We start from the raw sequence: 18,134 nt of genomic DNA, 5'->3' as shown, positions 1-18,134 counted from the left end.
GGTTTGTTGTCATGTGTTCCTTTGTTTTAGATGGTAAACTTCTCTAAAACTTGGAACGTTTCTCACTGGCTTGCTTGGTACTAGAATTGATCAGTGACCTCTGTCAGGATCGGCTCAATGCAGATTTTAGTTTTCATGATTCTGTCATTCAGAGAAATTGGTGCCGCACACTCTTTCTGCAGCCTGTCAGCCCAGAGGAGCCCATGGCCTCTGATGGGTGTGAAAATGACGCAGCCGCTGTTAGTCACTGTGTTTTTACAGGACGCTGAATGTTTTAGTATCTGTTATACATTCAGCCTTTGAGTAAATTCTCCAGACTTCCGAATGGGCTGATTTCATCTTGGGGGTCAGGGCAGGGGGTGTTCAAACTGCCAAAGCAAAAGGAAGAGCCTTTAATGGCTTAGCATTTGATTGTCAACAGCAACCTTACGAGTGTGTCTATGGAGACTCCTCTACCCCCTCAGGCCTTGGTACCTGGAGAGACAGGAGGTTCCTGTCTGGCTCTGTGCTCTGATGTTGCTTCGCAGGCCTTCTTGGATAAAAGGGGATTTGTAGCCTGGAAGTTTCTAAGACCCCTTCAAGCTGGTGTATTTTCTGCTGTTCTTGACTGTGTCTAATTGTAAGATGGGATTTCTTCGTTAGCAGGATAATCATATTCAACATCGTTTTTAAAGGTAGAATCAGGAATCAGCATGAATCAGCTTCAGGAGTTATCCATTAATGGCCAATCTTGTTTCATCTAAACTGCTGCACTTTCCAATGACTTATTTTTAAAGCCAACCCCAGATACCACTTCAACTGAAAAAATTAAATATTCTAGTACCAAAGTTTCCTTAATATTACCAAATATGCAGCCAGTGTTCACTTTTCCCAGTTTTGTCAAACAGTTTAGACTTGGCTTGTTCAAACCAAGGTCCAGGTATGGTCCAGACACTGCGATTGAATCATTGATTTCTCCACCCTCTCATTTTTTTTCCCATCATGGATTGATTTGTCAGAGAAATTGGGTCTTTTAACCCAATTTGGGTTTCCCACCCCTGTGGTTTGTTAATTGAGCATGCGTCTGTGTCCCTGTGTGTCCTGTACACTGCTGGCCAGGTTGCCAGCCGATTCTGGTGTGACTTGCTGGCAAAACAATTCCATGGGTATGTGTGTGCGCATGTGTGTATATGTGAGTGTATGTGTGAGTGCGTGTGTGTGTGTGTGTGCGCGCGCGCGTGCCTGAGCACTTCCGCTGGGGACCCAGGAGAAGGCCAGCCTGGGGTTGGCAGCCAGTCTGTGACTCACCAGGGCTGTGAGATGCTGCCAGCTGACCCCTGTCTGCTCTTACAGGTGTTACCAGCCCTGGGCGGGGGAGCACTCAGCTGTGTCCCAGGCCCCATTATGTGGGAACATCGGCCCTTTATTTAGCACTTTCATAATAGACAGTGTTGGTCCCCAGCATCCTCCTAAGCCACCATGAGGTTTTCATTTGCTTTTAGAGAACTCAGGAGCTCACGATTTCAGGTGTTCCTCCAGTGTCCTTGTCCTTTGCAGCTGGCATCCTTGCTGCTCCTGGGACGCCAGACTGTGGCCAGGGCCAGCTGCCTGAGGCTGGGGACGGGGAGCTCTAGGGCTTCAGCCCCCTTCAGCCAGTGTCCACCCCAGGTCAGGGTCCCTGCAGTAGGAAGTGGAATTTGGGGGACCACAGTTTGAGGGTCAGATGCTCAGTGCTCCTGGGTTGGCCATTGCGTCTCAGCCTCTTCTGAGAGCAAAGGTGGTTTGTTTCAATCTTTTTTTTTTTTTTTTTTTTTTTTAAAGACTAAATCTATAGTAAATTCACACTGCTGGTTTTTTTTGAAGTGTCTGATTTAGCGATTTTTATTAAATGTACAGAGTTGTGAAATCACTCCCACAATCCAGTTTTAAAACATTTCCATCACCCCCAAGAGATCTCTGATACCCACTGTCTCTATGGATTGCAAGAAATATATCTCGAGTTCTTGATTTGGAAGAGGTTTACATTTCCTAATGATCACCTGTTGAGACCCTCTCACGAATAATTGAAGATACACATTTGGAAAAGTAAACATTGTTAAATAAATGGCACTGAGAATCCCCTTCTCCCTAACGAACTGATTGCCTCTCCTTCCTATCACAGCCTAAAAGGTATCATTTTGAGGTAAAAATCTAAATACCTAGATGTCTTTTAAACTTCGTCTTGTTGATTCAGCTGGATTTTCTTCTGAAAGTGAAAACAGGAAGGAATTGGGATGAACAGAGGATATGATGACATCCTAAGAGCATTCAGACAAGTCAGTTCATGTGTGGACATTAAAATCACACTGCTGTTTCTAATTCAAAATTACACGATGTTTTACTTCTTCGATTTTATAGTCGTGTCTTTTAGGCTGAACATTTTCATCCCAAGGAACGTGAATGTAATTACTTCCTTGCTTGATTATCCTACTTTATTTATGCACAACCCATATAAATGTTTAGAATGACTCTACCAATATTTTCACTAACACTGTAAAGACAGAAAACGGCTAAAGATGGTTTTGTCCTTAGGCTGGATCCCGCTAGGAGAATACAGTCAAAGGACTGTGTTTTCAAAGTCTATCCAAATAATTCCTCTCTCTATATATGCCGCCACCTCAGTGGTAGTTTGGTTAATTTATTTCCATTCTGCCTTTGACGTTTAGGATGTAAAAAACATTAATGTGTGTTTATAATTATGTTAACCATTAACGTGGTTGCACAGCCAAAAGAAGTGTGCTCTGAGAGGTCTGCTGTGTATTTTTCTTCGCTCTTTACCCCGTCCATCACTATTTCAAAAATGATTTTTTTAAATTATAGTTGATTTATTGTGTTGTATCAATTTCTGCTGCACAGCAAAGCAACCCAGTCATATATATATACACACACATATTCCTTTTCTTATATTATTTTCCATTACGTCTAGCCCAAGAGAAGGGGTTATTTTTTTCTTTTGTCTTTTTAAAAATTTTTAAAGTATAGTTGATTTACAGTGTTCTATCAGTTCCTCTGCACAGCAAAATGACCTTGTCATTCATCTCTATACATTCTTTTTTTTTTTTTTTTTTTTGGTCTTTTTGCTGTCTTAGGGGCCGCGCTTGCGGCATATGGACGGTCCCAGGCTAGAGGTTGAATCAGAGCTGTAGCTGCTGGCCTACGCCACAGCCACGCCAGATCAAAGCCGCATCTTCGGCCTACACCACAGTTCAAGGCAACACCAGATCCTTAACCCACTGAGCGAGGCCAGGAATCGAACCTGCAACCTCATGGTTCCTAGTTGGATTCCTTTCTGCTGTGCTACAATGGGAACTCCTATACATTCTTTTTCTCATATTATCTTCTATCATGTGTGTCACAAGTGATTGGATGGAATTCCCTGTGCTGTACAGCAGGACCTCATTGTTCATTCATTCTAAATGTCATAGTTTGCACCTATTAACCCCATCCCATTCCCTCTGCCTCCTCCCTTGACAACAACAAGATTCTGCATATAACTATCATATGATATTTGTCTTTCTCTTTCTGACTTACTTCATTTAGTATGAGAGTTTCTAGTTCCATTCATGTCACTGCAAATGGCATTTTGTCCTTTTTATGGCTAAGTAGTATTCCATTGCATATATGTACCACATCTTCTTAATCCATTAATCTGTTGATGGACATTTAAGTTGTTTCCATGCCTTGGCTATAAAAGGATTATTTTTCTTTTCCCCCTTTTATTTATTACTTTCTAAGGCAAGCACGTACATACATCATACCATTTTTTGTTTATTTTTAAGACTGCGGAATTCCCTTTGTGGCTCAGTGGTTAATGAACCCAACTAGGAACCATGAGGTTGTGGGTTTGATCCCTGGCTTGGCTCAGCTGGTTAAGGATCCAGTGTTGCCATGAGCTGTGGTGTAGGTCAAAGACGCGGCTCAGATCCCGCATTGCTGCTGCTGTGGTGTAGACCGGCAACTGCAGCTCCGATTTGACCCCTAGCCTGGGAACTTCCATATGCTGTGGATGTGGCCCTAAAAACCAAAAAAAAAATTTTTTAAAAGACAGCTCATCTTCTTAAATACGTACAAGCATACTCTACATACTAATCTCAAACTAGAGTCTAAAGATAGACTTCTAATGAGGGGGCATGTTGTTTCTTCGTTGATCGTGGCATTGAGTCAAACAGAGTGGTCCTATTTATTCCGTTATTTTGGAAGGCGTAATTATAGCAACTGCTGCTGAAGTATTCTAATCATCTTCCAAAAGAGTTAGAAAATGCATCAATATTTCTGTCTTATTTTTGCTATGTAACAAGCCTAAAACTTGGTCTGTGTAATTTACATGTATTCTAGCTCCGTGGTTCTTAAGCCTGCTGATTTCAACCCCCAGCGGATCTTTGGCAGTGCCTTCGATGTCTGGGGACATTGTTGATCCTTGCAACTCAGGGAGGCCGGGGGTGCTGCTCAGGTCCTGCTCAGGGAAGAATCACCCAGCCCTAGTATCCATGCCTCTGGTTGAAACCGGTTCCAAGGGGCTGTTAAGACCTTGGGTCACCTTCTTCTCTCTCCTCCCTTCCCCTCCTTCCCTCCTCCTTCTCCCTCTTCTCCCTTCCTTTCCAGGAAAACTCAATTTTTACATCCAGGACTTTAGGAAAACGTAAGCAGTGAAAAGACATGAGAGAACGTCAGTGATGTGTGTTTTACTGGCTTGTGTGGAGTGAGGGAATCCAACGCTATCCAGCTGACTCTGATGTAAACCCTGTTGCGACAAAGTTATCTTGAGGGAGCAGATCCTGGTCTATGAAGCGTCTCAGGAAGACAGGATTTCTTGCTCGGCACCTGCACAGGGAGCCTTTGTGGGATAAAGTGTGTGAAGCTGGAATTGTGATGTTTTGGCAACTCAGTGACTTCCAGGTGGATCCTGACGCGCTGTTTATGAAAGATGACCATTCAGAGTCGTAAGTGTTGGTGACCACTGGGCAGTGGGCAGCTTTGCTGCTCCCTGAAGTTCTCTTGTCATTGATGACGTTCCCCGTTCCTCTGGGGGTGAACTTTTCCCATCCTCTGTTTTCCTTGCCTCCCTCCAGTGTTTGTGAAATACCCAGTGTCAGCTAAGCAGGGGTGTCTCCATCTCCTTGTGGTTTCACACAACCCAGATGGAAGTGGGTGCCTTTTTTTTCTTTTTTTTTTTTCTTTTTATGGCCAAATCTGTGGCATATGGAAGTTCCCAGGCTGGGGGTCGAATTGGAGCTATAGCTGCCAGCCTACACCATAGCTCATGGCAGCGCCGGATCCTTAAACCCACTGAGCGAAGCCAGGGATCGAACCTGCATCTTCATGGATACTAGTCGGGTTCATAACCTGCTGAGCCACAATGGGAACTCCTGGGTGCCTTTCTCACGTCAGGGTGCCTGATGGCTATCTACAAGGTGCCTGGTGGCTCACGGCCAGTAGTGGAAGTGTGACCAGGGCATCAGAGACAGGTGTTGGAGGCGGTGTGTCTGGCCCTGTGGTGGGCATGCTGGTCTCATCTCAGCGTCCCTGGTGTCCTCAATGAAAGAGCATGATGATACAGGTGGCAAACTGTCCTTCCAGAAGCCCCCCCGCATCACTGTTCTTCCCCCTGGATCCGCCCCCACTCTGCCAGGTCGGTCTAACCAATGGGACACACACTGATCTGCATTTCTCTGAGACCCCACCGCCGTCCACGTTGGTTCCCTGGGGAGGACGTGATGTCATTAGGAAAGCTAGACACTCAGGTGACAGCTTACAGGTTGTCAGCCCTCAGGAGCTGGTTAATGGGATCGTTTTCCTGTGATCTTGGACACTGGTAGCTGTTTGATGCAGTTTGTGGGAGTGTAAGTGTGATGAAATAGACGGTCATCAAAATCCCTTTTGATTTCAGCTTCATGGCCCTAAGACATAAACGGTTATTATCATTTCTAGGCGTTTGACTGTCGTCTTGTACCACAAGCCCTTTTCTGTCGGTGGTTCCCTGCCTCCCTACTCTAAGAGTTGATGTTGCATTGAAGCCTCTTCCCTGGGAACCCAAGGACTCATTGTTGTGCCAGTATTGAGTCCAGCTTGTGGGGAGGCCCTTCGATATTGACAGGTCCTAAGCCTGGGTTGATTTTTTTTTTTTTTTTTTTTTAGGCAAAGAAATAAAGGGTTTCTGAGTGGTGAATGTTGCACCCGGGGTCTAGGGCAAGGGCTTGTGCTCTTGTGGGGGCAAAGTGGCTTCCAGATCTTTCTCAGGAAACAGAGGGGACAACCCTAGTAGCAGGTGGCCATCTGGGGGGGAGGGGGGGCAGGTGGGAAGTTCTTAAACACACCTGCGCAGGTGTGGGGACCATGTTCCCTGCAGCTTGTGGGGCTGTGGGATTGATGGAGGTAGTGGTCCTGCCTGGTGTGATTCCTGCAGCCCGAGGCAGGGAAGGCTTGCGACAGTGACAGTGCAGGAAGACGTCATGGCCTCATCGCGTGGGCAGGGGCTCCAGCTGAGATGGTATTCATCTGAGTCTCCTGCGCTCAGGCTTGGGGGCAGATGCCAAGCCTCTCATAACCATAATCAATTAACAAAGCAAAGGGCCCTGAGCCCTGGAATCCTATCAGCTGCTGCCTTCCCACAGAAATCGGATGCTTCTAGAAAAGAAAACCAGTTTGGAAATTCGGCACTGATAAACTCTTCTTAGCGATGTCGTGTAGACCCCTTGGTTTATGATTTCATAACTTTTTTTAAGATTTTTATTTTTTCTATTAGAGTTGATTTACAATGTTCTGTCAATTTCTGCCATAGAGCAAAGTGACCCAGTCATACATACATATACATATATACACACATTCTTTTACTCACATAATCTTCCATCATGTTCCATCACAAATGACTGGATATAGTTCCCAGTGCTATACAGCAGGATCTCATTGCTTATCCACTCCAAATGCAATATTTGCATCTACTAACCCCAAACTTCCTAAGTTTTTAAAGCCGCTGGCAGTAACTGCAGATTTCCAGGCGGTTTAATCACCCTAAGTCAGGTCTGACTGCAGGGTGACGATAATCTGACTCAGTTCATTTCCTAAAAGAACAACATTTTAACTCCATTTTCATTAATTTACGGTTGTGAGCCATCTATTTCAGAGCCAAAATTAAATTATCTCCTACCTCCAGCAGATGTGTATTTGAGCATAAGTATCTGTGGGATTTAATATTTTGTGAAGGATGGAGGCATTCAAGTTAGCTTGGTGTAGGTTTTATTTTCTCGTATTGTTGAAAAATTGAAAAAATTTTTATGCATATGGGTTTTTGCCTTTTTTTTTTTTTAAAAGGGGCGGTTGAAATCTAACATCAGGGATCCTCCCTCCTGCCCCAGGCATCCACCTGGCCTCCCCAGGCAAGGCCCCAGTTTCTTGTGTGCGCTTCTGGAATGTTCTGGGAATAACTGAGTTCCAGGTGACTCAAGTTAGGTTGCTTTCTCTGCGTTCCTTCTTTAAAATACAAAGAGGTCGCTTCATTACTTATTTTTAAAAACAAGTAAAACCACTGAATTGTACACCTCAGTTGATGAATTTTTATGGCATGTGAATTATGTTTCAGTGTAATAAAATGTAACCTTAGAGTTTGGAAACTGATTTTTTTTTTTCTTTCTTTTTTCTTTTTAGGGCCGCACCCGTGGCATATGGAGGTTCCCAGGCTAGGGGTCCAATCAGAGCTGCAGCCACCAGCCTACACCACAGCCACAGCAACTCGGGATCCGAGCCACGTCTGTGACCTACACCACAGTTCATGGCAACACCGGATCCTTAACCCGCTGAGCGAGGCTGGGGATCAAACCTGTAGCCTCATGGTTCCTAGTCAGATTCGTTTCTGCTGCGCCACGATGGGAACTCCCTTTTGCCAGTTTAGAACTTAGAGACGTTGCTCCTGTTTTAAGAGTAGTACTTCAGCCTGTGAAGTACTGAACGGTGTTTATTGAGCTGTTTGCCTATGGCTGTGTCCCTTTGTCTATTTTGAATGACACGTCTAACCTAGTGTTTACCGTGAAGCTGTGCCATCCTGCATCCTCCTCACCAGCATGTGGCCACCTGTGCCCACTGCCACTCCAGCTTGCTGTTTTTCAACACATTTTTTTTAATCCCAATTTTTTAGACTTACTTTTGAAATAAATTTGGGCTACAAAAGGTTGCAAAAAATAGCGTATAACAAACGTTGCAAAAAAAAAAAAAAAATAGAGGTGTTCCCACCACGGTGCAGTGTGTTAAAGATCCAACCTCAGCAGCTCAGATTGCTGCAGAGGCACAGGTTCGATCCCTGACCCGGAAACTTCCATATGCTGTGAGTGTGGCCAAAAAAAAAAATAGGACAAAGAATTCTTGCATCCCCTTCCTCCAGTATCCTCAAATATTCACCTCTTAACCAAATTACAGTGGTCAAAGCAGAACGTTAGCCTGGATGTTCTGCTCCTGTTGTCGTACTTTCTGGTCTCATAGCCAGAGCTCATGGCAACGCCGGATCCCCGACTCACTAAGCGAAGCTGGCACGTCCTAGTTCCGCTCGTTGTTGGAAGATTATAGTCTCAGGAAAGGGAGATGACACCTGCTTTCTAGTCCGTCATAAATTGCTTTTTATGTAAAACTGTTACATTCCTCTGCACACGCTTTGCTTGTCTCCTTAGCATTGTTTTTGTTAGTTCTAAGGCAGTTGGAGGCTGTACTTTTTGTGTGAAATAGCACATGTCTATTTCAGGTGTTATGTAGAAAAGCTTAACTGAATTTTATATAGGCGAATTTTCCTGCAGCAAATAAAGTGCTGCCGTGCCATCTCCCACTTGACCTTGGCCCCTCACTGGACCGAGTTCCTTACAGAAGACGACATCTGTGCTGTGTCTTCCCCGCAGTGTTTGCACAGAGCAGATCTCATCACGTTGCCATTGAAGAAGTGTGGCTGTGGTTTATCAACAAGGGGACTGAGGTCTCCGAGGAAACCCCGTGTCTGGGACTGAGTGGCAGCTTCCACACCATACAGCTGGTCAGGTGTGAACTGCATTGGACACCCAGAGGACCAGAACGCTGTGTCCTCTGTCACCTGCAGAGGCGCTGCAGCCTCCCTGCCTGGCCGACTGCTGTTGGGAGTTGAGGCTATGGAAGTGAGGGCTCCTTGACTGGCCTCTCTGCTTTTTCTCCTCTTCTCTGCCTCAGTGACTCTTCCCCAGGGCCGGTGTCATAACTGGCTCTGGATGGTCCAGGTTGGCGGGGTCAGTGGGAGGTGTGCGGTGAGCAGGCTTTCTGGTGCTAGGACCCATGGTCACATCACTCCTGTTGCAGCCCTTGGCAGGATCCTACAAGAGCTCTGTGGCCAGGTTGTAAGTCTGAGTGACAGGCCCCAAGGCGAAGGGGAGGTTTGACTCGCACATGTTTTTATAGAATGAGTTCCCTGCACAGAGGCTGCGGTGAACTTCAGGGTTTATGAATTTCAAGGTGTCCTCCATGAGGTGTCGGCCAGGGACATGGTGAATCCACAGAGGGCTTGAAATCTCTCCTTGATTGTGTTTCCTCTGTGCACACACAGCATCGTGGAGCCCACGTCTGTCCCTTGTTGGGGTGTGTGCGTGAGGACTGGCTGAGGAGGCCGGGCTGTATGGGGAGGTGGCTTTGCTTTCTGCCTGGTGGTCGTTGAAATGCGTTTCCTTTGTGCCCCATTGAAAGGCTGGGCATGTGGATTTCCATGCTCTCACCGGGTCTCGGCTCTGGAAGTGCTTACACAGCTAATCTGGCATTTATGATTATTTCCACTTTGAGCTCAGCGGGACGGACGCGCTTTGGGGATATTCAGACAGCAATGACTTAATTGGATTTCAGCCCAGACACAGTATTTGAATGGCTTTATGGACGGCATTAATTGGGCTCCTGCCAGAGGAAATCATATATATATATATTGAGCTTTAGAGCTCAGAAATCCTCTTTGATTTATTCAGTCTCTCTTATTGGCTCATTGCTAATTTACCTGAAATACTCAAGAACAAGGTAGAGCATAACGTTGAGACCTGTGGTTCGGAAGCAGCACTGTCGCCTGGTTGCACAGTTTCTGTGTTTAAGGCTCCGTGTCGATCCTCAAGGGCCGGATTGGCAGTTGTATAAGGGCTTCGGGGTCTTTGGGGTTGACGTTTGGGAGAGGAGGATTCTGGACTCAGAGGTGCTGAACGGTGCCAGGCATTGGGCAGTGACAGCTGACCTTCCACCTGTCACTAAGGAAGTGAAAGTCTATTGGACACTAAACGTCTGATCAGAGGCATTTTGTTGAGGGGCTGCCATGTGGCCGAGCCACATGGACACCAGCTTCTTCCTGGAGGCGCTTACCATCAACCTCGCTTCTAAATGGGAAGTTTATAAAAGGGCAATGGCTGCAGAAAGGGAGGGATTCCTGTAGAAAGTTCCAGAAGAGGAGAATGTTTGAGTTCATTCCTGAACCACGATTTGCATTTGGTTGGACAGTGGTTTGGGGAACCTGAGTGTCAAGCTGTTCCCTGTATGGCTGAAGAAATCACAGACGTAAAGGCACAGAATCCTGAAAGCATCTGGCATTTGGGGAAAATGTGCATGAATATACTTTGACCATTTTTGGATGATTCCAAAGCAGCTAAATATCCTTTCAAAAACACCGGGGTATTAAAATTTCTGCTTAGTTGGCATAATCATAAATTTAGTTTTTGCATGTTAGATTTTTATTATAACGATTAGCCTTTCAAATTTTTAAAAATTTTTATTTTTTTTCTTTTTTCTTTTTTGGCTGCACCCATGGCATTTGGAAGTTCCCAGGCTATGGATTGAATCTGAGCCACAGCCGAGCCCTACACCATAGTTGCGGCAACACCGGATCCTTTAACAGAAAAGAATTAAGTTAAAAGTAAAATAATATTCCCCCCCCCCCGATTCTACTCACGAGTTTATTAGTTGTAACTACTGTTAACCAGCCTGGTCTGGCCTTCATGCCTGCTTTCCAAGATTCTATTTTTTTTAAGAGTGGGGTGTGTGCGTGTGTGCGGTGTGTGTGCACGTGTGGGGGGGTGTGTTTGGGGGGGGGTGTGTGTATATGTATGTATATGTGTGGGTGTATGTATATGTGTGTGGGGTGTGTGTGCATGTATATATGTGCAGAGTGTGTGTATGTATGTGTGTGGGGTGTGTGTGTGTGGCCTCTCTTGCAGTTTCCCTCATTCTTTCAGCCCTCCGTCTCCAAAAGGTAAGGAACAGAGCTTCAGTGGAATAATGGAAACACGCTTACTCACAGTCCCAGATACACCTGTGTGCCTGAGTTGTAAGAGTCAGTGTCTGTGTGTGTGTCTGCCTCTTTCCCTCCTGGCCCGCCCCCCTCCACCTTATCTTTTTCAACAGAAGGGGTTTACAGCTATTTTATTCAATAGCGTGTTTTCATGTTTGAGTCAGCATGTTTTTTCTTGGTGGCGTAATTACCTGAACGACAGTGAAATCCTGTGGTCACTTCATCAAGATTACCTGTGACTTAAAATGTTTGCATAATCAGATTGTCTAGTTATGGTGATGAAACGAATAGCAAGACCTTGATGCTGGTTCAGAAAACTACGGTTTGGGTTAGTGGGAAGATCTTAGGCCTTTTGGAGGATGGAGGACTATTGGATTTAGGAGGCTGGCTTCCTATAGATGCATGGAATCTTCCAGACCATTAGAATTGGTGTTACTAATGGGATTCCTATCTGTTAGAATTCTGAGGCAGCGGCTGGAAAATTTAAATGGGTATTAAGATTTGCATTGTGACTTCCTTGTCATGGTTTATTAGATAAACTTTAATACATTTTTGGTGCCACATCATTAATTTCTGACAACTCTCAAGTCCACTCCCATGTGCTGAGCTCACAGGGACAGGTTGGAACTGAGGGACCCTCGTCCTGGACAAGGACACAGAGGTGCAGAACCACCAGGGCAATTGGGACCCACGGCTCCTGGTCTCAGGATGTGTGCTCGACCCAGTTTCGTTCCCTTCTTAGCCCTGGAAGACTTGAAGGCAGAAATCTTGGTTATTTTAGGCCATGGAGCCCTCAGAGCTCAGTGACTGGCCAGTGACCTCTCCTTTCCACACCTGCCTCAGCCACCTGTGATGTGTCTCCTCGAGGCTGTTCAGAGAGCTGGAAATTGGTCCTTCTTCTACCCCATTTTCATTCATCTACAATAGGATCAGCTGATAACCAGCATTCTCATTTAAAATGGGATCCAGCCCTTGCAGAAAGATTTGTAATGTTCCCTTGCAGGACAGCTTTATCTTGAATAAATACCCTCAGGTCAGCAGGGCTTTTTTTCTCTTTTTTAGGGCCACACCCGAGGCATGTGAAGGCTTCCAGGCTAGGGGTCCAATCGGAGCTGCAGCTGCAGTTGCCAGCCTACACCACAGTCACAGCAAGGCTGGATCTGAGCTGCATCTGCCACCTACACCACAGCTCACGGCAATGCCGGATCCTTAACCCACTGAGTGAGGCCAGGGATGGAAGCTGCAACCTCATAGCTCCTAGTTGAATTCCTAGGAATCCAGTTTCTGCTGTGCCACAATGGAAGCTCCTCAGCAGGGCTTTTTGAACTTTAGCTTCAGAACCCGTCTGGCTGTCAGCACCCTGAGCCCGGGTGGGAGCTGCTGTGTACGCTCCTCTTCCTGGAACCCCAAGTACCGATCGGATCCAGAAGCATTCCTAAGCTGCCCGGTGTCTGTCCACATAGAGAAAACCAGGGTTCATTTCACCCAGACCTTCCAGGAAGACTTTTGTGTGGCTCTGCTCTGTGTCTGAAACCAGCATTTTCCCACGTGGGTCAAGTTTTCCACCAAGTGGTTCGGTTGCTATGAAGCACAGCTTAGTTCTGTGGGGAGCCAGCAAGACTGTGCTGGCCTGAGCTGCTGTCACACAGTGGCCCTCATGCTCCTTCTGGCCTGGGCCACCACCTGTCCCCACAGTGCCCTCCTGGTCTGGACGGGACGTCCCATCGGGGTGGGGAGGAGACAGAAGAAGGGGTGAGATGAGGCCTTTGGCATGTGCGAGTCCCATCCTGTAATAATCACGACTTTTTTTTTAAAACAAGAAAGTCAGTTGCCTGTAGCTCTGTCTGCAGATCAGGGGTCTGCATGGTTCCCTTGTGAGTTTGGCAGAGTATGGGGTTTAGTCACCATGCCCACCTGACCTCAGCCACAAGCCTTTAGCCTGTATGCATATTTCAACAGTCAGATGATGTCATTCAGTAATTTTTTTCCCTGCATTAACATCTAAGAGCACCACCTTTGAAAATTAAGGTGGTGTGTGTGCATGAGCCTGCATCTCGGAAACCGTGTGACAGTGTCTGTCCCTGATTTGAGAGACTGAAGTTGGCCCCCAGCGTGGCAAACACTCCAGACAGATGGCAGCGACAGATGACTTTTGCCTGAGTCTCAGGGTTCCGGCCCTTTGGTTGTGACCTTCAAGGGGAGAAAGGGGAGGGTGTGCTTTGCATTCAGACAGGCCTGGGTTCGAATCCTGGCTGCGGGGCTGAGGATCTGGTGGTTTGGTTCCCAAGCTGGACCATGGGCTGTGTCTCCTGGGGTTGCTATAATGGGGGCTGAGGCTTTGGTGAAGGTGGTACCCCAGCATGGTGCCCCCAGGACCAGTCCAAGAGCCTCTACCCCTGCTTGCTTCTCTGGTCTCTGCAGTGAGCCTTTCAGGGACTCTGTGGGCTGGGCTTCAGCCAGCTCGGAGGCAGCCAGCTGCGTGTGCAGTGATGTCCTCCCCCAGGAGAGGGGCACTCAGCCTGGGCCTCAGCAGGTCAGGGTGCAGGAAGCTGCCCAGGCCACCTTGAAGACCAGCTTGATGGGGGTGGGGTTGTACCATGTGGTCCCAGGAGCTCAGACTGGGCTCAGCTTGCTGGGGCATCCAGGGTCAGGACCTGTGCAACTGGTAACTGCTGCTGGGGGCACCCTCGCCTTGTGGGGCTGCCACTCATGCCCTCCCCCGCACCGAGACCTCAGAGAGCCCCAGGTTGGGCTCCTGCTTTTTAAAGTATAGTTGAGAAAAAGAAAACCTCAGTGTTGCAAGAGAATTCAGGTAGTCCCTTAGAATTTGCAGTGGTGACACTTTGTATGATTAAGGGTCCAAGTCAGTGGCAGAGGAAGAGATGCATTTGGCGTTCGTGTTAATTCCTTTCCACTCCTTCCTCCTCCTCCTCCTCATTTCTACGGGAGATGCGCGTGGCGCTGGTGCAGAAATATCTTCAAAGGAAAACGTGCGCCATTCCACGCGTCCCCAGCGGGCTGTGCTGCGTCCCTGAGTGACCTTGTGCCGGGCAGTGCTTGCAGTCAGAGGTGGTTTTCTGCACAAAAGCGTACGCTTTCCAGATGGGTTAGGTCACAGTTGTAATTAAGACCTGATTTGAAATGTTCATCCTTATGGGAGGTTTTGAATGAGCTCATCACCCATGATAAACCCGGTCCCTGCTGTGAACCCTGCAAGAGAGGGCCTGGTCCCTGTGTTCATTTCTAAGGCATGTGCTTCCTGCATTGACGCTTTGTCTGTGAAATGCTTTTCTCAAGGAAAACCCCGCTTCTGTTTCTCACACTTGCATCCCAGATGACCAGGGCACCTTTAAATGGACGTAGAGCGGGGTGTCTTTGGTTGGGGCGAGTCCACGAGCTCAGATCCCGCCCTCTTCTGTCTGGCTTGTCCGCACAGCCAATGTCACTGGACTGGGCTTCCAGACCCAGGCCCTGTGCTCCTCACTCCGAAGCCTTCTAAGGGGGGGCTTTAACCTCTCTGAGCCCGTTACATCGTGTGTAAAAGTGGGTACCAGTATCTAACCCAGGAGATTATTTGGGAGGGTTATATAACATCCCTGTGGGACCACCATGCTCACAGAAGGAGGCCCCCCCAGCAGGCAAGCCAACAGCCCTGCAGATGTCCACTGGCACTGGCTTGGGCAGACCTCACTCCAGGCACAGTCATTTTTCAATTCGAAATTTAAAAATTTTAAATTTAAAACTACAACATATGGGGGTTCCCATTGTGGCTCAGCGGTAATGGATCTGACTAGCATCCATAAGGACGTGGGTTCGATCTCTGGCCTCACTCAGCAGGCTAAGGATCCAGCGTTGTTGTGAGCTGTAGTGTAGATTGCAGACACGGCTCGGATCCCGTGGTTCTGTGGCTGTGGCGTAGGCCGGCAGCTCCAGCTCCAGTTCGACCCCTAGTCCTGGAACTTCCGTATGCCGCCGATGCGGTCCTAAAAAGATGAAAAAAAACAAAAAACAAAAAACCCGAAAGACTGCAAACAAATACAAACAAACAGAAAACTATGACATATGTCCAGAAGAACCCCTGAAAATACCAACCCGGAGGTGGCGCTTGCTGGCACGCTCTGTTGAGCTGGTGGCTTTTCTCCAATAAGCAGAAGGCCAGCATGGAGAAAGCAGAATCCTTGGACAGGACTTGAGTCCAGATACCAGAACTTCTGCTGGTGGAGAGCCTGTGGTGTTATTGCAAACACTTGGCAGGAGGATAGCGCTGTCATCCTGGTGCGCGTCTAACATCTTGTCCAAATCTCATGTCCCCAGCATCTTTTCCTTATGTGAAAGTTTTCTTTGCATGCAGTTTTTTAAAAAATCATGCACACCTTGAAAATAATGCCAGAGAACGCAGAAAGAGGAATTCATTTTTCAATCAAAATTTATGAACATTATAAATTATAACATTTTTATGCTAGCCCTACTTGAATTAGCTTTTTCTATGTGACTAAAATAGAATGCCACTTTTCTGTGGGGTATTGAACGCTTGGGGCCATCATGCCAAGGATGAATTAATAGATCCTCTCTGAGAGAACTGTCAGGATAGATCCCTCCTGGATTTGAAGCATAATTAAAGATGTCCGTGAACTCCCCCCAAAAGTCCACAGAGCTTCAGGGTCCCCTCAGGTGGTAGGCCAGGACTGAAAATAGTCACCCAGGTGTCGTGGCCAGGAGGTGACAGCAGGCGAGGAGGGAGGGGCTACGGGTTCCCTCTGGCAGCTCCTCGTCTAGACTTCCTTGTAAGTTGGGGATGTTGTGCTCAGGTTCCTGCAGGGATGTTTCTAGAACAGAGCCCTGGGTTGGGCAGGTGGCCTCTCTCCTTAACAGTTAGCACAGGAGATGGAGGAGTCTAAGAATATCTGTACTTTGCAATTCTTCTCCCTAATTAGGCTCCCAGCCGGGCTTCCTGGATTTCCACTTGGCAATTTCTCTTTATTTTTGGCCGGCTTTACGGCCATGGGCCAGGCGTGTGGGGAGGTGGCTGGAAGAGACCTGGGAATTTATTAGGTCCCTTGTTATACCTGAGGGTCCCCCTCTCCCCCGCTTCCCTCCTGGCCTCAGGCTCCTTGTTGACAAGGGGACTGACAGGTGGAGCAGGGCGAGAATGTTTGTTTTTTTTTTAATTTTTTGAGGTATTCATTTTATTGAAGTATAGTGGATTTACAGTGTTGTGTTAGTGTCTACTATACAAAGCGCTTCAGATATATACATTTTTCATATTCTTTGCCATTATGATTTATCACAGGATATTGAATATAGCTCCCCCTGCTCTGCAGTAGGTCCTTGTCGTTTATCATCTGTATAATAGTCAGATCTGTTAATCCCAAACCCCTAAGCCATCTACCCCTCCACCTATCTCCTCCCCGCCCTGTACCCGGCAACCACAAGTCTGTTGGGAACATTTTTGTGTGGGTCAAGGTCAGTAAATATAAAGCACCTTTTTTCTGAGGGTCTGTTAAAAAATACTGGTTTCAGGCCAATACGTAAACAGTTATTTCTCAAGCACTTAACTTGAAATCCAACAAGCAAGCAGCCCCGGAGTTTCCATCATGGCTCAGTGGTTAGTAATCCCGACTAGCATCCATGAGGATGCAGGTTCGATCCCTGGCCTCGCTCAGTGGGTTAAGGATCCAGCATTGCCTTGAGCTGTGGTGTAGATCACAGACATGGTTCGGATCCTGCATTGCTGTGGCTGTGGTATAGGCCGGCAGCTACAGCTCCGATTGGACCCCTAGCCTGGGAACTTCTATATGCCGTGGGTGCAGCCCTAAAAAGACTAAATTAATAAGTAACAAGTAAGCAGGCCTAATAGGTGGTTCTTTCTGTTTCTTTTCAGACTTCCTATGTTCCTTTCATACATGTGGTTTCCTGGATCCTGATTATCAGCTGAGATTTGAGTTGGAGGGCAGAATTTGGAGAATTCCTGCAACTTTGTGACTCGAGGGGGGCAGTCAGCTGAAGAAAATTCACCTTTTGAGGAGTTCTGCATCTCACCATCATCTGCCATCCCTGAGTGCCAAAGGTGAGCATGCGTTTCTGCCTACAACAGGTGGGAGGTGTGGCTGCTCTTGCCTCGAAGGTTTGATTTGCACAACAGGTTGGTTTTATAGTAGTAAAATGGTAATAAAAGTAGCTGTGAGTAGTTGAGCCTCGTAAAATGAAAGTTTGCAGGGGATCTGTTTCGAAAATTAAGCTCACCATTGCTGCTTTGGCATGTGAAGGCAGTAGGTAGCTAGGATGCAGGGCACTGGGCACCTCTGACCTGTGAGACACCCAGCGCCTCAGCTCTTGGGCCGGACAGGTGGTCTTAGGTCTGCAGGCGCTGGGCCTCCTGGTGCCATGCTGGGACAGGGACCCGGGGAAATGGGAATTGTCTTCAGGGTGAGTTCTATCTAGTGAAGGCTTCCTTCCAGCTTGGATGCTGAGAAGGTAAGTCCACATCAAACCCTGCAAACAGATGAGGATCTGTTCATATGAGAAGTCCTCTTAGGCGTATTAAAATAAAATCGTACCTGGGGTATATGGCATGTGTATTGAGATCCAGGCCTCCTTTTGTAACGGATACTGGACAAAAGCATGTCTCTACAGCAGACATGTTAAGAGCCCTAATAAGTGGTTTGGGACATTTGATTTGCATGATAAGAGGCGCTGTGTGGTAGTGTACCTGGGGTCCCAGCTCCGGCCCTGGCAGGAGGCCTGTTTTATGAGAAGGTCCAGCTTCACCTGCAGAGTGTTGGTCTTGGGTACGGTAACACCCAGTTCAGGAGCTTTCCTTCAAAACCATATTTTGCTTCTATTAGTCACAATTTTTTTT

General features: G+C 47.1%; 1 protein-coding gene across 16 annotated transcripts in view; it reads left to right on the top strand.

The window, feature by feature from the left end:
* NCK2 (NCK adaptor protein 2) overlaps nucleotides 1–18,134 on the top strand; it is a 158,462-nt gene that overhangs the window by 69,376 nt on the left and 70,952 nt on the right. For 14 of the 16 annotated variants that reach the window (XM_021085591.1, XM_021085590.1, XM_021085579.1 and 11 more), the window contains exon 2: nucleotides 17,157–17,342. The gene's annotated coding sequence lies outside the window, so the exon portion shown is untranslated. The other 2 variants (XM_021085585.1, XM_021085593.1) reach the window with 2 other exon arrangements.

This window comes from Sus scrofa, chromosome 3, assembly GCF_000003025.6.
Source record: "Sus scrofa isolate TJ Tabasco breed Duroc chromosome 3, Sscrofa11.1, whole genome shotgun sequence".
NCBI classification, from domain to species: domain Eukaryota; kingdom Metazoa; phylum Chordata; class Mammalia; order Artiodactyla; family Suidae; genus Sus; species Sus scrofa.
Note: the sequence above shows the minus strand (reverse complement) of the source record. Positions and strands in the feature narration are given on the sequence as shown.